Source organism: Clytia hemisphaerica, unplaced genomic scaffold (genome assembly GCF_902728285.1).
Source record: "Clytia hemisphaerica strain Z4C2 unplaced genomic scaffold, Clytia hemisphaerica genome assembly, whole genome shotgun sequence".
Classification (NCBI taxonomy): domain Eukaryota; kingdom Metazoa; phylum Cnidaria; class Hydrozoa; order Leptothecata; family Clytiidae; genus Clytia; species Clytia hemisphaerica.
The window spans coordinates 57,295-75,101 of record NW_027104364.1 but is presented as its reverse complement, the minus strand read 5'-3'; the positions used below and the strand labels follow the sequence as shown (position 1 = coordinate 75,101).

General features: G+C 35.4%; 1 long non-coding RNA gene across 2 annotated transcripts; it reads left to right on the top strand.

Annotated features, from left to right (window-relative positions):
- Nucleotides 1-2,788: 2,788 nt before the first annotated feature.
- Nucleotides 2,789-5,028, top strand: LOC136818381 (uncharacterized). 2 transcript variants are annotated; one of them, XR_010848230.1, is made up of 4 exons: nucleotides 2,789-2,943; nucleotides 3,217-3,318; nucleotides 3,533-3,712; nucleotides 4,517-5,028. It is a non-coding gene; the product is annotated as an uncharacterized lncRNA (long non-coding RNA). The 2 variants fall into 2 exon arrangements; XR_010848229.1 differs by having other exon boundaries at nucleotides 2,930-3,318.
- Nucleotides 5,029-17,807: the final 12,779 nt, after the last annotated feature.

The following is a 17,807-nucleotide window of genomic DNA, read 5'->3' as shown; positions in this document are numbered from 1 at the left end:
CATAGCCCTTTTTTGCTTGTTTTTTGTCGACTTTTACGCTTATTATACGCATCATAGAAAAGAAAAAGTTTCTTAATAAACATAACTTTTATGTATAAAATAAAGGTCCGAACCAAATGATTTGAATTCAAAATTTTCTTCCACCAAGGGGAGGTCGTGTGTAGATTGTAAATGACTCTCCAGGATTTTTTCTACTTTTTCTACTTCCTATCTTCTATTCTATCTCTTCGTCTTTTCTATTTTCTGACTTTCTGAGACTTGTTTTCTGATGATTTCTACTAACTGTTCTATATTTCAAACTTTCTCCAAATATCGACCCGACCGGGATTCGAACTCACCAAATGAAAGAATCTCTGATCAGAAATCCAGCGCGCTATCCGTTGAGCCACACTCGCACAGCAGAACACAAAATTTGTAAATACTTATAGGATGACAAAAAAAGACGGGGGTAATGTTATTGTAACATGGGTAAAAGTACCCCTTTTTTAACCTGACTGAAATTCGAGCCGTTACTAGCAACCCTGCGGGGCCCAAGGCGCCGAGTATGCACCCGGCACAGTGACAAGCCGTTACTAGCAACCCTGACCCTACCTAACTGATAATAACAGAACCCCCGTCTCAATGGAACCACCATACCCCCGTCTAAACGTTTCCGCAGTTTGAAAAAATTTTCGCCTTGGTAGTCATTTACAATATACCCGACACCCCAAGGGGAAGGGATGAATGAAAAGTACGTACTTACCAGAGGGTTTAGCCATTTGCGTACGCTTGCGTACAGGGGGGGGGAGGGGGTACTCGATTTCCGACATTTTAGTGCGTATGTACTATGTGGACGACCCCTAACGTAAAACTGATTATGAAATGAGATTTAAATATTCTAAGCACTTAACACGTGCGAAGATCCCTTTCGAAAGAAGTTCAGCTTCAGCAGGATACTCGAATTCCGATATCTCTTAGACGCCTATGTATGTAAATTAAAATTGGTCAATTTTACGACCCTTTGTCAACAGGTCTTTGCTCCTGAACCACTTCACTTTTAATCAAAATAACCTAATTGATTTTGATTGCAACGTGTCTCTAAAGGTGCCAAAAATTGGGTCAAAAAGTCATTTTTGAACCATAATACTACCGTGAATGCCAAAGCTTAGCTTTCTCTGAAATTAAGGGCTCTGAACATAGTGAATTTTTTATATTTGCCATGTATAAGTATAGTTTTCTGCCTGATGTAACCAACAAAACTATGGCATGTTATACATTTTCTTTCAGGCCAACTATTCCTGAATCTGAAAATCTAAAAATGATAATGAAAGAAATAGATGAAAAAGAAAATGAAAACTTTTGCGAAGAAGAGTATTTCAACCTTTGAGGACCTTATTTTCGGCGAAGAAAAAACATTTTGAAAACTTTTTTACGTAAATGGTTTACCTTTCCAAACTAAAAACAAATTTTCGGGAAATTTTTGTAAAAGCTTCTTTGTCTCGAAATCTTGAAAATAGTGCTTTTTGACAAATTTTTCATCCCGATTTTTCGTAGAGAGACAGTCATAATTTTTGATACATTAAGTTAGAAAATTTTCCCGAAAAATTTCAAATAGTAATAATCCTTTGCGGACAATAAAAAAAAAAGAATTGAAACAAAAGGGTAAATTACTCGCCCACCCTCCCAGAAGTAAATATTGAAAAAGATTGATCAATTCACCAAAAGTCAACATTACTTGTGATTTTGTAAGGTCAGCTGTATAAGAAGGTTTGCTCTTCACGAGCACCGCAAATATGAAGCCCCCCTCATTTATGTAAATAGAACTTTCAAAGATGGACCAATCAAATGACAGTTGTCTTCATTATAAAAAGGCTGGGTTTTTAACACTTCGACACCTCAAAACGCAAAGGATCATCATACAGTCTTCAAAACATTGCATTTCAAACAATATGGTAAGAAGTATCATTTTTACTCTCAAACTGCAATATTTTCATGAAACGATAAGCAGATTTTTATTAAGTTCAGTTTCGGTGGACTCTCAATAATCTTAAATTCTATAACTCGAATCTTTCTAGTTTCGAGTTCCCTCAGCTAAAAAGTAGTGTAAAATCCTCTCTATAACTCGAATCTTTCTTTGATTCGAAAAAACACTCTTGGTCCCTTGAAGATCGAATTAGAGAATTGCTGTAAAGCTAATATAACCTGTAATATATTTGATTGCTTTTATCATTCTCTATTTTCACATTTTTGCATGTTATAGGGTTCATTCACTATCTTAGCTCTGGCATCTTTCATCGTTCTTGCAGCTGTAAGTATAACTTGACGAAATTTTGCAACGAATACTATACCTAGAGAGTACGGATCAATGTAAAAGATATAGTTCTTTCAAAAAAGACAAAGGGTTTTATCCATCACTTTGTAAAATCTTACCCAAATCTACATAACACCGTCTACATCAGGTCCAAAGGTTCACCAACAAAGAATTTCTCTGGGACTAAAAGCTTTGTTCAAATATTCCGTTCAACTGATGAATTCTGTTTCTGCCTGAATGGTTTTGACAGTGGAACTAACCGCCAAGATTCCACCCTACCGCTTCTTTGCAAATTGTACACCCCCTAAAAACTTTTCCTTGCAATGAATTATCAATTTTGTGCAAAGATTTTGAATGAATAAAAGCAAAAAGTATTTTCCGATGGATGGATCCAGCAATTTTTTTAGTCATCTCAAAAGTAATTTCTGCCACCTTAACCCCTATTCTTTAACGCTTAATCAATATTTCATTTTCTCTTTTTTCTCATCAGACAGTGATTATCATTTGGAGTTCAATGAAAAACAACAGAAATATGACGAACGCGTTCACATTGATAAACAAAATGGTATCCTGATCTACAGAGTGCCAAAACACGCTGGAGTGGTTGCTGCTCACTATTTGAAAGATTTCAACAGTTTTTATTCAAATTCTCGGTAAATGAAAGACTAGTAAACCCCGTCGTTGTATTTCGCTGCATATCAAACTTGCAATTGGCTCTATGTCTATATGTTCACTAGATACAATATGTCTTTCCAAACCACTCTCCCTCGGCAATTTCTATTTTCTATAAGAACTCTTTATTATAAGAAGCACTATTCCCGCGTTCCTGTGTCCAAAGAAAGACATACGCTTGCTAGTCTAGGTAAAAGTGAGTGCTCGATTGTTTGTAAACTAACCATAACATTTCTGCATTTCCTTCCCCTTAGAAATTGAGCGTGATCAGGATTTTTGTGGACAAGAAATGTTACGTCTCAAAAATGTCCCAAGATGAACCAACAATGGACGAAGTAGAATTTGGAATGAAAAAGGTTAGTAACATTTAAAAAGTGCACTAACTTTATGAGTTCTCTGAATCAACTCATAATATAAATTAGAAGCTTCAGACTTTAGACTTGATACAATCTTAACCGTTTGTGCTTCTAAATATAATCCCACTCACGTACATAGAAAATTATCTGGTATGGAAAGTCAAAGTAAAAAAAAATCTTTCAAAGTTACATATCATCTTTATTTCACTACAAGGCCGGTGGTGTATTCGACTTCAAAAATACTGGATTGAAACAGAAGAAATTGTTCCTATCGGTCATTCCAACAAATTGAACCTTTCACCCGCCATTTTGAATTTCTGTGGAAGTTTTGATATCATGGACACTGTGGAAAGTACGGACCAAATGGAACAAGCCCTCAAACAAAAAGCTATCGGTAAGAGGAACACTAAATAGTTTATTTATAAATTACTGTATTCCTGTGAAATGCAATGCACGGATCACTGGATAATCATTGATAGAAAATGACCCTGATAATAAATCGCTTCTTACACAATCAGCATATAAACATATTGAGAATTTTGCTTATTTCCTCGTTTTTCGAAATTTCGAAAAAGTCTTATTTAGGCTATTTGTTAAATGTAATCGAATATTCAATTCGGGAGGGTTTTATGGGCTTTCAGGACCATATTCTGAGCCTTATTAGACCATTCTTGAACTTTTGGATCCTCAGATCCTAAGGTCCTAAGTCTAGCGTTAAAAATCAGAGTTTAAACTTTACCCCTCCAACTTAACTTCTTAGAGCGCTTCCAAATCGTTTGTGGCTATCAGATTTCGTGGGAATTCCCCTTTTTTCTGAAATACAAATTGTGACCTTGATTGTAATCTAATATAGTAGAGTTTCTTCAACTCAAATGTCTCCTTAACTCGAACAAATTTTCTCGTTCCTTCAGTTAACAATGCCTTATAAACCTTTCCTCCATAACTCGAGCAAATTTGTGTAGTTCCCCGTGTGGCCGTGTTCGAGTTTCAGAGACTCCACTGTATTTATCCCACAGCTGCCTCGGTGACCTAGTGTTTTTTTCTCGCTCTATTCAGTTTTGGCTCCCTCAGGTAAATGAAACGGAGTTCTACTTAATACTCGACTGGAATATTTTAACAATTTTGACTTTACTGTAGGCCCTTAGTTTAAACAACTATTTAGCAAAGTTTTCAGCAGTATTTTCTTTGAAATTTTTAGCTGACTTCACAAACGGGAAAAGTAAACGATTGATTGTCAATAACTACGTTTACTGCAAAAATGATGGCGCACAGATGACCGCAGAAATGGTGAGATGTAATAACCGATGGGATAACCTCGAGTTCAGATGCAAAGTTGTCATTCAAGGCTTGTGTACATACCGTGTTACATGCAAGCAAGCTGGTTCAGGGTATAATTGCCCTGGAGTTCACAAATACCATCATATTAACTGCTGTTCCCTCAAATGCAAACTCTAAAGAAACAGCTATCTTTCTTTTCTAAAAAAATAGGCCGGTTTCAAAGATATCCGTGAACAGTTTTAACTTCTTGGTACAACATTCACAAATGCCTTTGTCAGCTTCTTCTCACCATAAGTGAACTTCAGTGGCCCCTCAATTCATCACGCAATCACGCAATTTTCTTTCGAAATTCACGCATTTACGCAAATTATTTTTCAATTCTCATGCATTCACGCAACCGCAAAAAGCCCATTCACGCAAACCGCTGGGGGCCTGGATTGAATGTCCTTTTCTTCATACTCTTTCTTATTCTTGTTGGTATTTGATTTTTATTTCTTTACCCTGCAATCATGATCGAAATCTTTTGAGAATTCAGCTTATTTCCGCGAGAATATCAATTTTGGGCCATCTCTCAAATTTAATCGGATATTTTATTTCAATTTGGCTCGGGTTTATAGGCCTCCAGGCTATATTATGAGCCTTATTGGACCACTTTTTAACTTTTGGATCCTCAGGTCCTAATTGTATTAAGTCTCATGTTAAAACTCAGAGTTAAAACTCTACCCTTCCAATCTACTTTAGAGCACTTACAAATCGATTGTGGTTTCAAAACTTCCTGGTGGATTTCCCTTTTTTCTCAAATATTACGACCATGATTGTGGTTGGTGTAAGTCTGTTAAGTTTTTTAAGATATTGTCTTGAATTCTTCTTTGATAATTTTTAACGCGTTCCGGTTTCCATATCTTACATCTTCCTAGTTAGAAATGAAACGCTCTCTCCTTTCTTTTTTAAGGCTGATTTCTTACCAAAGTCTTTGGATGGTGGTGTCTTTTTCTTTCGATTTCACATTGATCTTTCTATTTTTGTGTCGTTTAATTGTCTTGGTCACTGACTTTGGGGGGGGGGGGGGTTAAAGGTTTACTGTGACATATACTGTCACCCTCCTTTTTCTGTCTAGTATTTAGGGATTTTAAGAAAATAAGTACGGTACTCCGGTATTTGAAATGCTGCCGGTGACGGTAAATTGCCTAAAAATGCTTCAGTATTTCGGTATTTACTCGTAATTTTAAAATCTTTCCGAACTGTTTTTTTCATAAAGACACTTCCAAAAATCACCTGTGGCGCTAAACTTTCTTAAATTTTAGACAACTACACCCATGTTTTCTAAAACGAACAGTTTTGACAGTTTTGATACTTTAGCTCCCTAACAGTAGCATGGTGACATGGGGTCAGAAACAGCTCCACCTCTAGTCAGTCTAGTGGTAACTTTTTTTCGGTTATAGTCCATCCACTATCCTTTAAATAATGAATTTTGCAAAAAAGTGCTGCCTTCTCTCAAGCACTTACAAATGTTTTTTCTCTTTATTAGAGTAGAATTTGATCCAAAGGCAAATGGACGGACTAAACCAATCTGGAGTTCCTTTCCCTAATTTCACATCACGAAACACACTTTTAGCCACAATAGCGGACCTGTAAATTAGCACAAATTTTGCAGTCGTTGTCTTTTTTTGATTTGCCTCCCCAATCTTGTTCAAGAAAGCTATTGCCCTTTTCTCATATGAAGGTAATGCCTAATTCTCAAAATAGAACTAAAGAATTCCATAAAAAGAGCTTTTTGAGGTGCTTGTTACAATAGTAAAACCATTCTAAAACATAGTGCTTTTAGCCAAATAAGAAAGTCTTAAAACTTTCTTCGGTCGGCACAAACCGAGGCACAAACCATGGTTGCACTTTGTCAGTAATTAAACTTCACTTCTTCTATGCTATTTGCACATGGAAATTAGATCGTTCGTCTGATATACTGAGAAAATAACAGTTTAAAATGAAGATTTTAACAGGGTAAACCCTTACTTCTTATTTATCAACGATTCTTGCAGTTGAAATACCTTTCCTCACGAACAAGGCCCCAAAATGAAATATAAAAATTTTTGCTGACGGTATTTGGAGTTAATTGTGTTCGGTATTCCGGTGTTTCGGGAAAAAATTGCCGGTATTTCCGTATTCACTCCCCGTTGAAACTTTTGAAAACTTTGGTCCACACAGGCAGTTGATACATTTGAATATAACTCACTGGTCTGTTAAATACAGAATTTCATATCCAGTAAGATCAGAGCATTCGAAATGGGCTTCTATTTTACTCAAAACACATATTAAATAACTCTCATCGTCACCGTTTATCAAACATCTTGAATTAAAAAAGTCCCTTTTTAATAGTCCCCTTTTAATATCACCACTTCTGATTATTTGGAAATTTTCATTTAAAGGAGAAGAAATAAGCACTATGTTAATCACTTTCTCATTAGCGATTATAGCCTTATGCAAAAATCAGAACACAGAAGTTAAATTTAGGTTAATCTGGTGAAACCCCGGCCTGCGGGGATGATAGGTTTCCGAGGTGACAGCTTATGTCTGAGGTTCAAATGTCGACCTTTTGAGAGGCTGAATTTCGAAAATTTTGATCCTGATTTTTTTATGACCATTTTTTCCAATTTACAGCCAAAATTTCCAAGTTTTGATTAAAATTAGGGGAATTTATGACCGCATGCATGATGGGAGTATATGAGTGACTTTGTGATTTTAGGACCCTTTCAGAGACTTTCGACACGGTGTAAATACTGCAATAAAATTTTCAAAATTTTATATAAAAGGGTTTAAAAAATTAGTTACAAACAATTAAAGATTTGATATCTTGACAAAGGTATTTAATCACGCCCTCAACCATGACATATTTGCACTCTTTTGTCTTTTTGTTGGGAATGCAACTAATTTTGCGCAAAGTGTTCCTTGAGAACTTCATCAAAAAGTATCGTTGCTGTTCCTTTGGGATTGTTTTGTCATACATTCTCTGCGACGGTCGTTGTTCAATTCTATTACAGTTCGTGTTGTGTGCAAGGAGACTAAAGATGCAAAACAACCAAAAGAGCTGTAACTTTCTAAACCCCATCTTTCAAACGTCAAGATCTTCTTTTGAAAAAGTGTCTCTTGCACTGTGTCATATACTATAGCCTCTGGTTTAAGTACAAATAAATATTGTTATGACTTTGAGGAAAGAAAAAAGTCTAGGCACTTCTATAATCGCTTCTAGATTAGCTTCCATTCAATAATGTTATGTTTTTTTTAGCCATCTGCATACCTCGCTGATCTCAGTTATTAAATCCGAGTTTCCTTCAAATATTTTTTTTCCGTTTTTGATTTATAAGTTCTAGATTTATCACTGTAATGTACCCCTGCTTTAAAGCGAGAAGCCTTGTTGGATAGCTAAAAGACAGAAGCTTCAAAATTCCGCCGGATCTATATACATGTTCATCGACGAAGGCTGTTACAAGTGATGGTAGACACTAGTCCACAAACATATTTGAACTCGCCATTCACAAGAAGCCACCGACAAACTTGACCGTTGGATCCAACACACGGTGCAGGTAAACGTACCGGCAAAGAAGTCAGAGTACGTCGACGTCTCCTCCTTCTTCTCCTTCTCCTTATTCTTCGTTCTCCATCAGCAGCTACTTTTTGAATCCAATCCTCGTCTAGTCTCTCGTACTCTTCTTCATCAGAGTCATCATCTTTCATTGTTTCTAAATGTTGAACTTTCGATTTGTCCAAGTTGTATCCATTTTGAGAACCAACACTAACATAGTCGTCTGCTTTGTTTGGATTTTTGTCAATTTTTTTGTTTCTGTTTGTCGTATGATGTTCAAGATGACCAATGCTGTCCGATAAGATCAACTTTGGATTATTAAAACTCTTCTCTTCATCAAAGAAATCATTCTCTCGGAAGTCTTCCTTGTCTTCATTCTCTCTGGTATAGGTTGCTGCTATTTTAAAATTCGAAAGATATTTCGAAAAGCTCAAAAATAAGAGCAATCTGAAGTACAAGAACATGATTGTGTTTTATGCTTCCCAAATATAAGATATTTTTGAAATGACAAAGAATCACATCCGTTCAAGGAACAACCTAAGATAAAAATGGATCTGTTGAAAATGGGAAAAAGATTTTTGAGTTCATTACCCCGCACTAATTGTTGCAATATTATTTTCCTTCTTTAATTAAGTGATATAAATTAGATCAAATAGATATGATGACTTCCCTGTAAAAAGCAAAAATGTCTCATTTGAGCACTCAAATAGATGGACCACCCTTACAGTTTTTGAAATTAACGTCTATCTATCAACATTTCATAAGCCGAAAATTTGGAAACATTGCAAACGCACGCGTGCTTGGAAATAAGGTTCCTTTTCCCAAATCTCTGATAGAACTAACGTTTGGTTCAAATTGAAATGTTGATCTTATAACAGATTAGTAGAGGGCCAAGCCTTGGGTCCCGTGACATCTTTTCTACGACATAGCCATTTTTAGTCTATTCCAAAGAACAATATATTACAAGATATTTTTGAGAGGGAGGACGCGGATTAGGCCCGGGAAAACTTTTTTGACAAAAATAGTGACGCCATAGGCAAAATACTCTGTACCAGAGTGTATCTCACGATTATCGTAGCGTACGACAATGAATTTTGAAATTAGCCGTAGATATCGGGTTTGTGTACAGACAATAGGCAAAACTGCAAGGGAAATAAGGGGTAGAGAAATAGCTGATTTTCAAAAGTCAAAATAAACGAAAATGATTACCATCTGAAAGAGCATGAAATTCTGAGCAAAAAAATGCATTACAACAACTAACTATAACTATTGTATATCTCTTGGCCCAAATATATTGTATTATATTAAGAAAATAAATAAAAAGTCACTGTAAAAAAAAAAAATTACAATGTTCAAAAACCGACGTCAGTACGACCAAGACAAGATTTTGACGTCAAATCACAGTAGAGCTGACAGTTAGTTGGTCTACGCATACTACGCTCTGCTCTAAAGTGATGTGGCGAATGTGAGGATCTGATCTGGGTTGCTCAGCCCACGAGGATCTGCACCCGGATTAATCGGATTCAAGATTTTCTGTTTTATTCTACTTTTGAAAAAATGACTGCGAGAATAAATAATCTATTTTTCTTTTACAGTATGTGACCCCAAAACTTCTCTCAGATCTAGAGGAAAGAAGGATGTACAAAAGTTTTTGCTGGATGCAAAACTTTAACATCTCTACTTTATTTTTCGAAAGTTCTTGTTTAAAATGCCCGTACGTAAACCTCGGTGAAGAAGCATGATTTATAAATAGCAACAGATATCTCGTCGTGCGTCTCCCCTCTCTCACTCGCACTCCATCGTAGGCAGTTGGTTTGAGAAATTTCAAATGAAAAAAACAAAGACAACGACTAAAGACCCTCTACGACAACCTCGTGCCCGTCTATCCCAGGCTTTATTTGCACTACTGATGGACACCAGAAAGTTATTATTATTCCTTAACTTTCATTAAAGTGCCACCGCACCAAAACGAACACATAGAGTTGAATGCTTTGAAAAGGAACGGTATTAGCCCTATAGTAACTTTTGACTTCTCATCTGATCTGAGACAAAATTCAGTTTTCAGACGCTAACAAATTTGTCAAGGGAGTTTTTGCTAATTGGGAGTTAATGTTATTTTACTCATGTATACGTTTGTTTAAACTACGCAGAGCGCTTAATAACTACTTGTAGTATAAAATTGTTTTACAACAGTCAGTATGATTAAAAAGAATTAACTTTTTACAATTGTCATGACGTTAAAGTTATGTTGAGAATTGTTTTTTGTAAAAGTTATTCATAAAAGATGTCTCATGACAATTGATATGACACAGAGAGAAACTTTAATAAACATTGTAAATTTAGTGAAACACACACAAGAACTTTCTTCCTATAGAAGTGGTACGACTCGATACTTTTTTTTCCGGACACCCTGTATTAACGTCTAGCAGACTGTATCAGTATGCAGTTTACTATTTACGAATTCCCCAGAAACCTCCAAGTGTAATTGATAATGAGTTTCTTTCAAAAGAAATCTTTTATATGATCCTTAAATGTATTACAGTAATTAATAAACTTTTAATTATGGAAATGTCACTTTAATTGAATCGAAATAATAGACAAACTTTATGTTATGATTCTCTATAACTGACTCTTTTTAAAAAGCATTGATGAATAAAAATATCAACTTTGATCCAAGATCTTGGATGGTCGTCATGGTTACTTTTCTCTGCGTTGATTGCGCACTGAATAGAATCTGGATTGGTCGGTACAGCGTCGATATATGATCTCAATATGTGCTTTTCACGGTAATTCTTTTCTTTTTGAACAATCGTCCAAATAAACAAGAAAAAAGTTTTCTTTTCATCGGCTGAATGCGGTTTCAAAGATATCCGTAAACAGTTTTTAACTTCTAGGTACAACATTCACAAATGTCTTTGTCAGCTTCTTCTCGCCATCCAGCGGACTCCAGCGGCCCCTCAATTCATCACGCAATCACGCAATTTTCTTTCGAAATTCACGCATTTACGCAAATTATTTTTCAATTTTCGCGCATTCACCCAACTGAAAAAGCCCATTCACGCAAACCGCCGGGGGCCTGGATTGAATGTCCTTTTCTTCATACTCTTCTTATTCTTGTTGATATTTGATATTTATTTCTTTACCCTGCAATCATGGTCGAAATCTATTGAGAATTCAGCATATTTCCACGTTTTTTGAAATTTGGAGCTCGAGCGAGAATATCAATTTTGGGCCATTTCTCAAATTCAATCGGATATTTCAATTTGTCTCGGGTTTATAGGCTATAGCTATATTATGAGCCTTATTGGACCATTTTTGAACTTTTGGATTTTTGAACTTTTGGATCCTCAGATCCTATTGTCCTAATTGTATTAAGTCTCATGTTAAAACTCAGAGTTAAAACTCTACCCTTCCAATCTACTTTAGAGCACTTACAAATCGACTGTGGTTACAAAACTTCCCGGTGGATTTCCCTTTTTTCTCAAATATTACGACCATGATTGTGGTTGGTGTAAGTCTGTTAAGTTTTTTAAAGATATTGCCTTGAATTCTTCTTTGATAATTTTTAACGCGTTCTGGTTTCCGTATCTTCCATCTTCTTAGTTAGAAATGGAATGCTCTCTCCTTTCCTTTTTTAAGGCTGATTTCTTACCAAAGTCTTTGGATGGTGGTGTCTTTTTCCTTCAATTTCACATTGTCGCCGTCCTTTTTTCTGTCCAGTATTTTGGGATTTTAAGAAAAAAAGTACGGTATTCTGGTATTTGAAATGCTGCTGGTGACGGTAAATTCCCTAAAAATGCTTCGGCATTTCGGTATTTACTAGTAGTTTTAAAAGCTTTCCGAACTGTTTTCTTCATAAAGAGACTTCCAAAAATCGCCTGCGGTGTTAAACTTTCTTAAATTTTAGAAAACTACATCCATGTTTTCTAAAACGATCAGTTTTGACACAGTACACCCTCGCGAGCCAGGGCCGATAAACGATTCTACGACTTAAAGAGGCCAGTACCGTATAATTGGAGGAATCGTTTAGGGCCCTGGTACTTTAGAAGAGAAAATATCAAGAATCTTGATATTTTTCGACCTTTGGACTCTGGCAGCTTGAGTGTGGGCAATATGTTGCGAAGACAAGTACAGCCGAGCTGCGAGCACACTTACTAAAATAATTTATATCAAAATGCTGTAAATAGTTCTTCTCCGTATGACCATTTGGCATGGGAAAAGAAAATAATGTTGATTTGGACATTTGGAAGGGAAATGCAAGTAGAAAATGACTGTGTTTGTTGTTTGGAATAGAGAATGGCTTTCCTCTGTCTTTTAATGGTTTTTTACTGGCTCAAAATAAATTAGTAGCCTTGCAATAAGTCTCAACTTCCAATTACTGTTTTTTAAATTTGGCTCTCTGATATGGATATTTTTTTGTGGTGAAGTTTTAGGGAGCTGTTTTAGGGTTGGTGCAGAAAACTGCTGTGAACTGGTCTTAAACAGTTAAAGCTATAAATTAACTGGCTTTAAACACACTCAGCAAATCTAAAGAAATTTCAACCTTGAAAATATTGCTTTCTTTCTCACTTTTAGACTATGTGAAAAATAAATAAAACATTTTCAACAGCTCTAATGCTTTGCTGCTGACTCTGCTGACGCTGCTCATCCAAAAAGTAGCCGATAGAATTTTTATATCCAGCCTCAAGAACGTAAACTCCAATTGTCCACCCATATCATGTCACCACAGCTGGGAACGATGAACGACAGTGACAGTAGCAGTAGGATGAATTCAATCAGATTTTTGTACAACAACATAATGTTTTTGTGTTGTGTAAAAACATGAAAAGTATCATGTCCTCAACATCATCATTGCATCTTGCTTTTGTGACTAATTGGCTGATTGGAATAAGCATGAGCTATAAAAACTCTGAGAGATTGTACTATTTGTTAGCCCTGGTTTTCCAGGATGCTAAATAACTAAATGCATTGCTCAGTCATCAGTGTCAGTTGAAGTTAATTTTAAACATTTGGCCACTGTTATGATGTTTAACTGGTTTAAATAATAAGAAAGAAAAGATTGATGGACACTTTATGGACTGTGTAACAATTAAGAGTGAAAATGCTTGATCTTTGTTACTTTCACTTCACTGAAAAACAATTATTTAACGAAAAGGGACAATTGGAGATAAAATGGTGAAATCAGCAAGAGGCAAAAATTGCGAAAAAATAAGAATTTGGGGAATACAATTACTTTGGAGAGCTGTGGAGAGAACTTATTTTGGCAAGGAGCTAAATAAAATAGAATTTTTTATAAATGTGGTTTTGAAGAGAAATCCAATTTTTAATTTTGGCAAAAACTAATTTGGGCAAATAGCACAGTATATAAAGTGGTTCTTTTATGCTAAAAAATTAGTGTTTCAAATAGAACTTTGTTGTTACTTAGGGGCCGTCCATATAGTACGTACCCACTAAAATGTCAAAAATTGAGTATATATATACCCCTCCCCCTATAGGCAAGCAGATGCAAATAGCTATACCCCCTGGTGAGTACGTACTTTTTTCATTCACACCCCCCCCCTGGCTGAAAAAAAAATCAAATTCAAAAGGCTTGGGTTTTCCCCTTTTCCTATGAGAGAGAAACAGCTGATATTTTGTAAGGAACAAGCGAATAATAATTCTCTTTTTATTCTCTTTCAACCAATTTTACAAGCAAAAAAAGGGCTGTGAATTTTTTTTTTCGCGTACTTACTTTTCTTTCGAAACCCCGCCCTCCCCTTCCCCTTCCCCTCTGTACGCAAGCAAATGGTTTTGAGAAGACACCCCCTCTCCCCCTTAGTGCGTACGTACTATGTGGACGGCCCCTTAGGAAAATCACTGGAAATTTTAATTCTGGCAAGAACTTATTAGGGGCCCTTATTATGGTGAGGCAGGGTGAGGAAGCAATTCTTTCAATTTTGGCGATAACTAATTTTGGTGAATTTTGTTCTGTTACTATATCATCATTCACTAAGAATTTATTTAGAGAACACATTGAATTATGTAAAATACCCATTTGAAATTTTATGAAAATTTTAATGCTAGCTATGAATCATTGTATAGAGTTTGGAATTAAATTCTAATTAATAAGAGTTTTCTGACTAGTAAAATGAATTTGATATTCTTGTGTGAATCTTTATACCTGCCATTTTTAAGATTTTTCTGAATCTTTAAACGATTTTCAACTCAGGGTTTTGATAATAAAAACATGGCGTAATAAGTTTTTTAGAGATTTGGCAGATGATCAAAAGAAATCTGCAGGAATACATTTTACATGAAACTTTAATAAACTTGGAACATTTCGTTTTATTCAATTAACAAAAAAAGTTAGAAATATTTACTGGTCCTATGAAAAATGTTCATGGGAAATGAAAATAATATTAGATTTTGTTGAATTTCAATATTAAAAAGAGGTCGATTGTAATCAAGGACTACCTTAAAGGAATAAATTATGACGGAAATAAAATTTGGCGGATTTACCAGGAATTCCGCCATACGTCAAATTAAATTCCCGCCAAATTTAATTTATCTCGTGTATTCTCCAAATTTGTGCTATTTCAGGCCTTAAAAACAGGTTTTTGCTTATTTGGTAACAATTTTTGGCCAAAAATTTCCTTCAACCGCCAAATTAAATTCTCACCTAATTTCTTTTTTCTAGCAATCTGCCAAATTAAATTCCTCTGAAAAAACTTTTTCAACCACCCGCCAAATTAAATTCCTGCCAAAATTTCTTCCTTCAAGGTATTATTATCAATTTTGTCAAGTCTCGAGAACAGTGAAGGTAAAGTAAAATAATTCCAAATTTTATTTTTGCCTTTAATGGTTCCTAACTTTTGATTGAAAAAAGTTCCAAAAAATTAATCTTGTTTTATCAGTCCTTTCAGCTTCAAAGTATCAGATGATTTAAAATGAAACAGCTTTGCTGTGAGAAAATGTGACATTTACAAAAAAAAAGCAGAGATATGTATTCAATTTTTTGTAGTAAATTTCTCAATCATTTTGTATCAAAATAACAGAACTTGAACTGAAAAGACATTTATAATCTTAAAGTTCTATTGGGCTTTTCCAGAAAAAATTCGTTCATTGGGGGTGGAGGATATATTATTTTTTTCTGTGATCTACCCCTGGACATTTCGATTTTTCATCCCCTGGACACGTGTTTTACCCCTGGACAAGCATCAAGTTGACCCCCTGGACACAAATATTTACCCCTGGACATCGCAGATTCACCCCATGGACATGGCAGCTTTTCAGGGTTTTTTCAATACCCCTGGACAATATATCCTCCACTCCCCATGAATGGTTTTTTTCTGGAAGAGCCCATTCTTGAATTTTGACCAAAATGTAGTTGTCCAGAAATATTCATCTATAAAATAATAAAATTTGACACTTAATACAGGGCGATTCTACTCAAAGTTGTACATGTCCTTTCCGCAACAGGGTACCAAAATGCCAAATTTCAAATTGGTTTAGGAACTAATATTTTGCCCTAAAAAGTTAGTTATAGTATTGTCTTTCTTGAATCTGAAGTCTGCCCCAAAGATTTCTAATAATTTTAAGTCTTTCCTTACCATTCTCGTAGAGTCATCAATTTTTGTTAAGAAATTATTGAAACCAAGTTTAGCTCATTTAAAATTTCCTGTTGAATGGGGAACATCAAGACTGGGTCAAAATAAAGACCAGCTTGGTTACCAACTTAGAACAACTGTTTTCTGCTCTTAAAACTACTTATCACTATCAAAATTTACCAAACTGTTGCGGAAAGGACATAATCTGAAATTTTAAGTATGCAACTGTTTTCAAAAACTGTCAAGAAAGCATATTCATGGTTTAAAGTATTTAGTATTCAATTTTACACTTTTAAATTGCTTAAAAATCATAAGTATGACTTTTTATGTATTCCTAAATAAAATAAATTAGTTTTCAAATAATGTTGCGGAAAGGACAAAAATTAGAGGGAGGAGACTCTTGAAGGTTACATAGAATAAGATCGTGAACGGTGTAGAATGGTTGGTCTGGATTGAATGATAAGATGTCCTTAAGAGCTTTCTTTACTGTTGCCCCAATGCCATCTGGGATACCTTTACTATGTCCACTTTCAAGCCAAATCCATTTAATATCAATTTTATTATTCAAAATATGAATGTAATAACCAGCACATGGTTCTGTTTCTGTACTGAGATGTTGGCGAATCAGAAATAAAGTTTATTTTCTTAGCACCAGGCACCAGTCTTCACTAGTTCATCAAGAATTGGTTGAATGCTTGTCATGACTGCAGGAGCTTTATGGTCAGTGCAATCACTGATGGCGCAACGAGAATATCTGCTTATTTCGAACCATATGTACATTGGAGGAAGGCAGACTGTATATCTTCATGATAATACGCTGACTTTTCTTCACGGCTTTGTCGCATTTTGGCATTTTCTGACCAATCGAGCTGAATGGTGATAACGTCAGACTTAGATTGGGCCTCTTCTCTTGCAAGTTTAAATGCTTTGTATTGCGAGTGAACACGAGACTTGTGGTCGTGCATTATTTTCAATTTGTTGAGAAGTCTTTTTTTTGAATTTGGTGAAACTTAAAGTTACTAGAACTTTACGGCTAACTTTCTTTAACCTTCTTTTTTTTTTTCTTTGTGGTTTCAATTTTCTGCCATTCTGAAAATGTAATAGGCGCACTGAAGTTAAGATCCTTAACTTTTCTGACAAGCTCATCAATATTGCGATAATCCATAGTGTCATTCCATCTTATGTTAGTGCGTTTTGTGAATTTGCTTAGTGCCTCAAGTTTTATTTCGGGATTCAAGCACATTACACAAAGACAGGTTCCCCAATCGTTTGGGTTAGGCTTCACCACATTGAAAGGGCAATTTTGTGAAAAATATGATAAACTGCACTCGTTGGAGTTTTCAGCCTTGAATTTCTCAAATAATGAAGAAATTGAACACAAAAGATATCTGAGGGACAGGATCTCGTCGGGATCTGCAGGTTTTTTCTTCATTTTTTTCTATCCGTACACATACACGAGACATCATCTCGTAGAAAAAACTTTCTTACTAGTTCTTGTAACTCAGTTAAAGCTTCCTTTTCTGAGTTAAATGAAATGTTCAAAAGATTTACCCCAAGCTCTTGCCTCATTTTGGTGTTAAAGCCCAACTGGGAGACCACCATGCACCAGTTTAGATTTTACTTTCTTCTTCTGTTCTGAGATGGACTTGGGCTCCACAGCTTCATTTTGGGTACTGGAGCTTGTTGAAGAAGAGGAGTGTTCATTATTTGATGAAGATGACTGTTCACCAGTGCTTGTATTATTTTTTTCATAAGATCTTCTCAAGCGTCTCATCTTATTCTTTACAATAGATTTTTGTGGAGTGGAAAAAGTGTTATCAGTTCTGGTTTGCAACCTATTCAACTCTTTCTGTTTTGCTCTATAGTTTTTCTTTGTCAACCGTAACCCTAACCCTAACAACCCTAAACAACTTCATTCTGGTTAGATTTTCTGTCTTACAGTAAGCTGCCTTTCTGTTTGCAGCATTCTTTCTTTCGCGATCTTGATCCTTTAACTTTCCATGTAGCCTTTTGTTCTGATAAATAATTGCTCTTTTTTCTCTTGATCT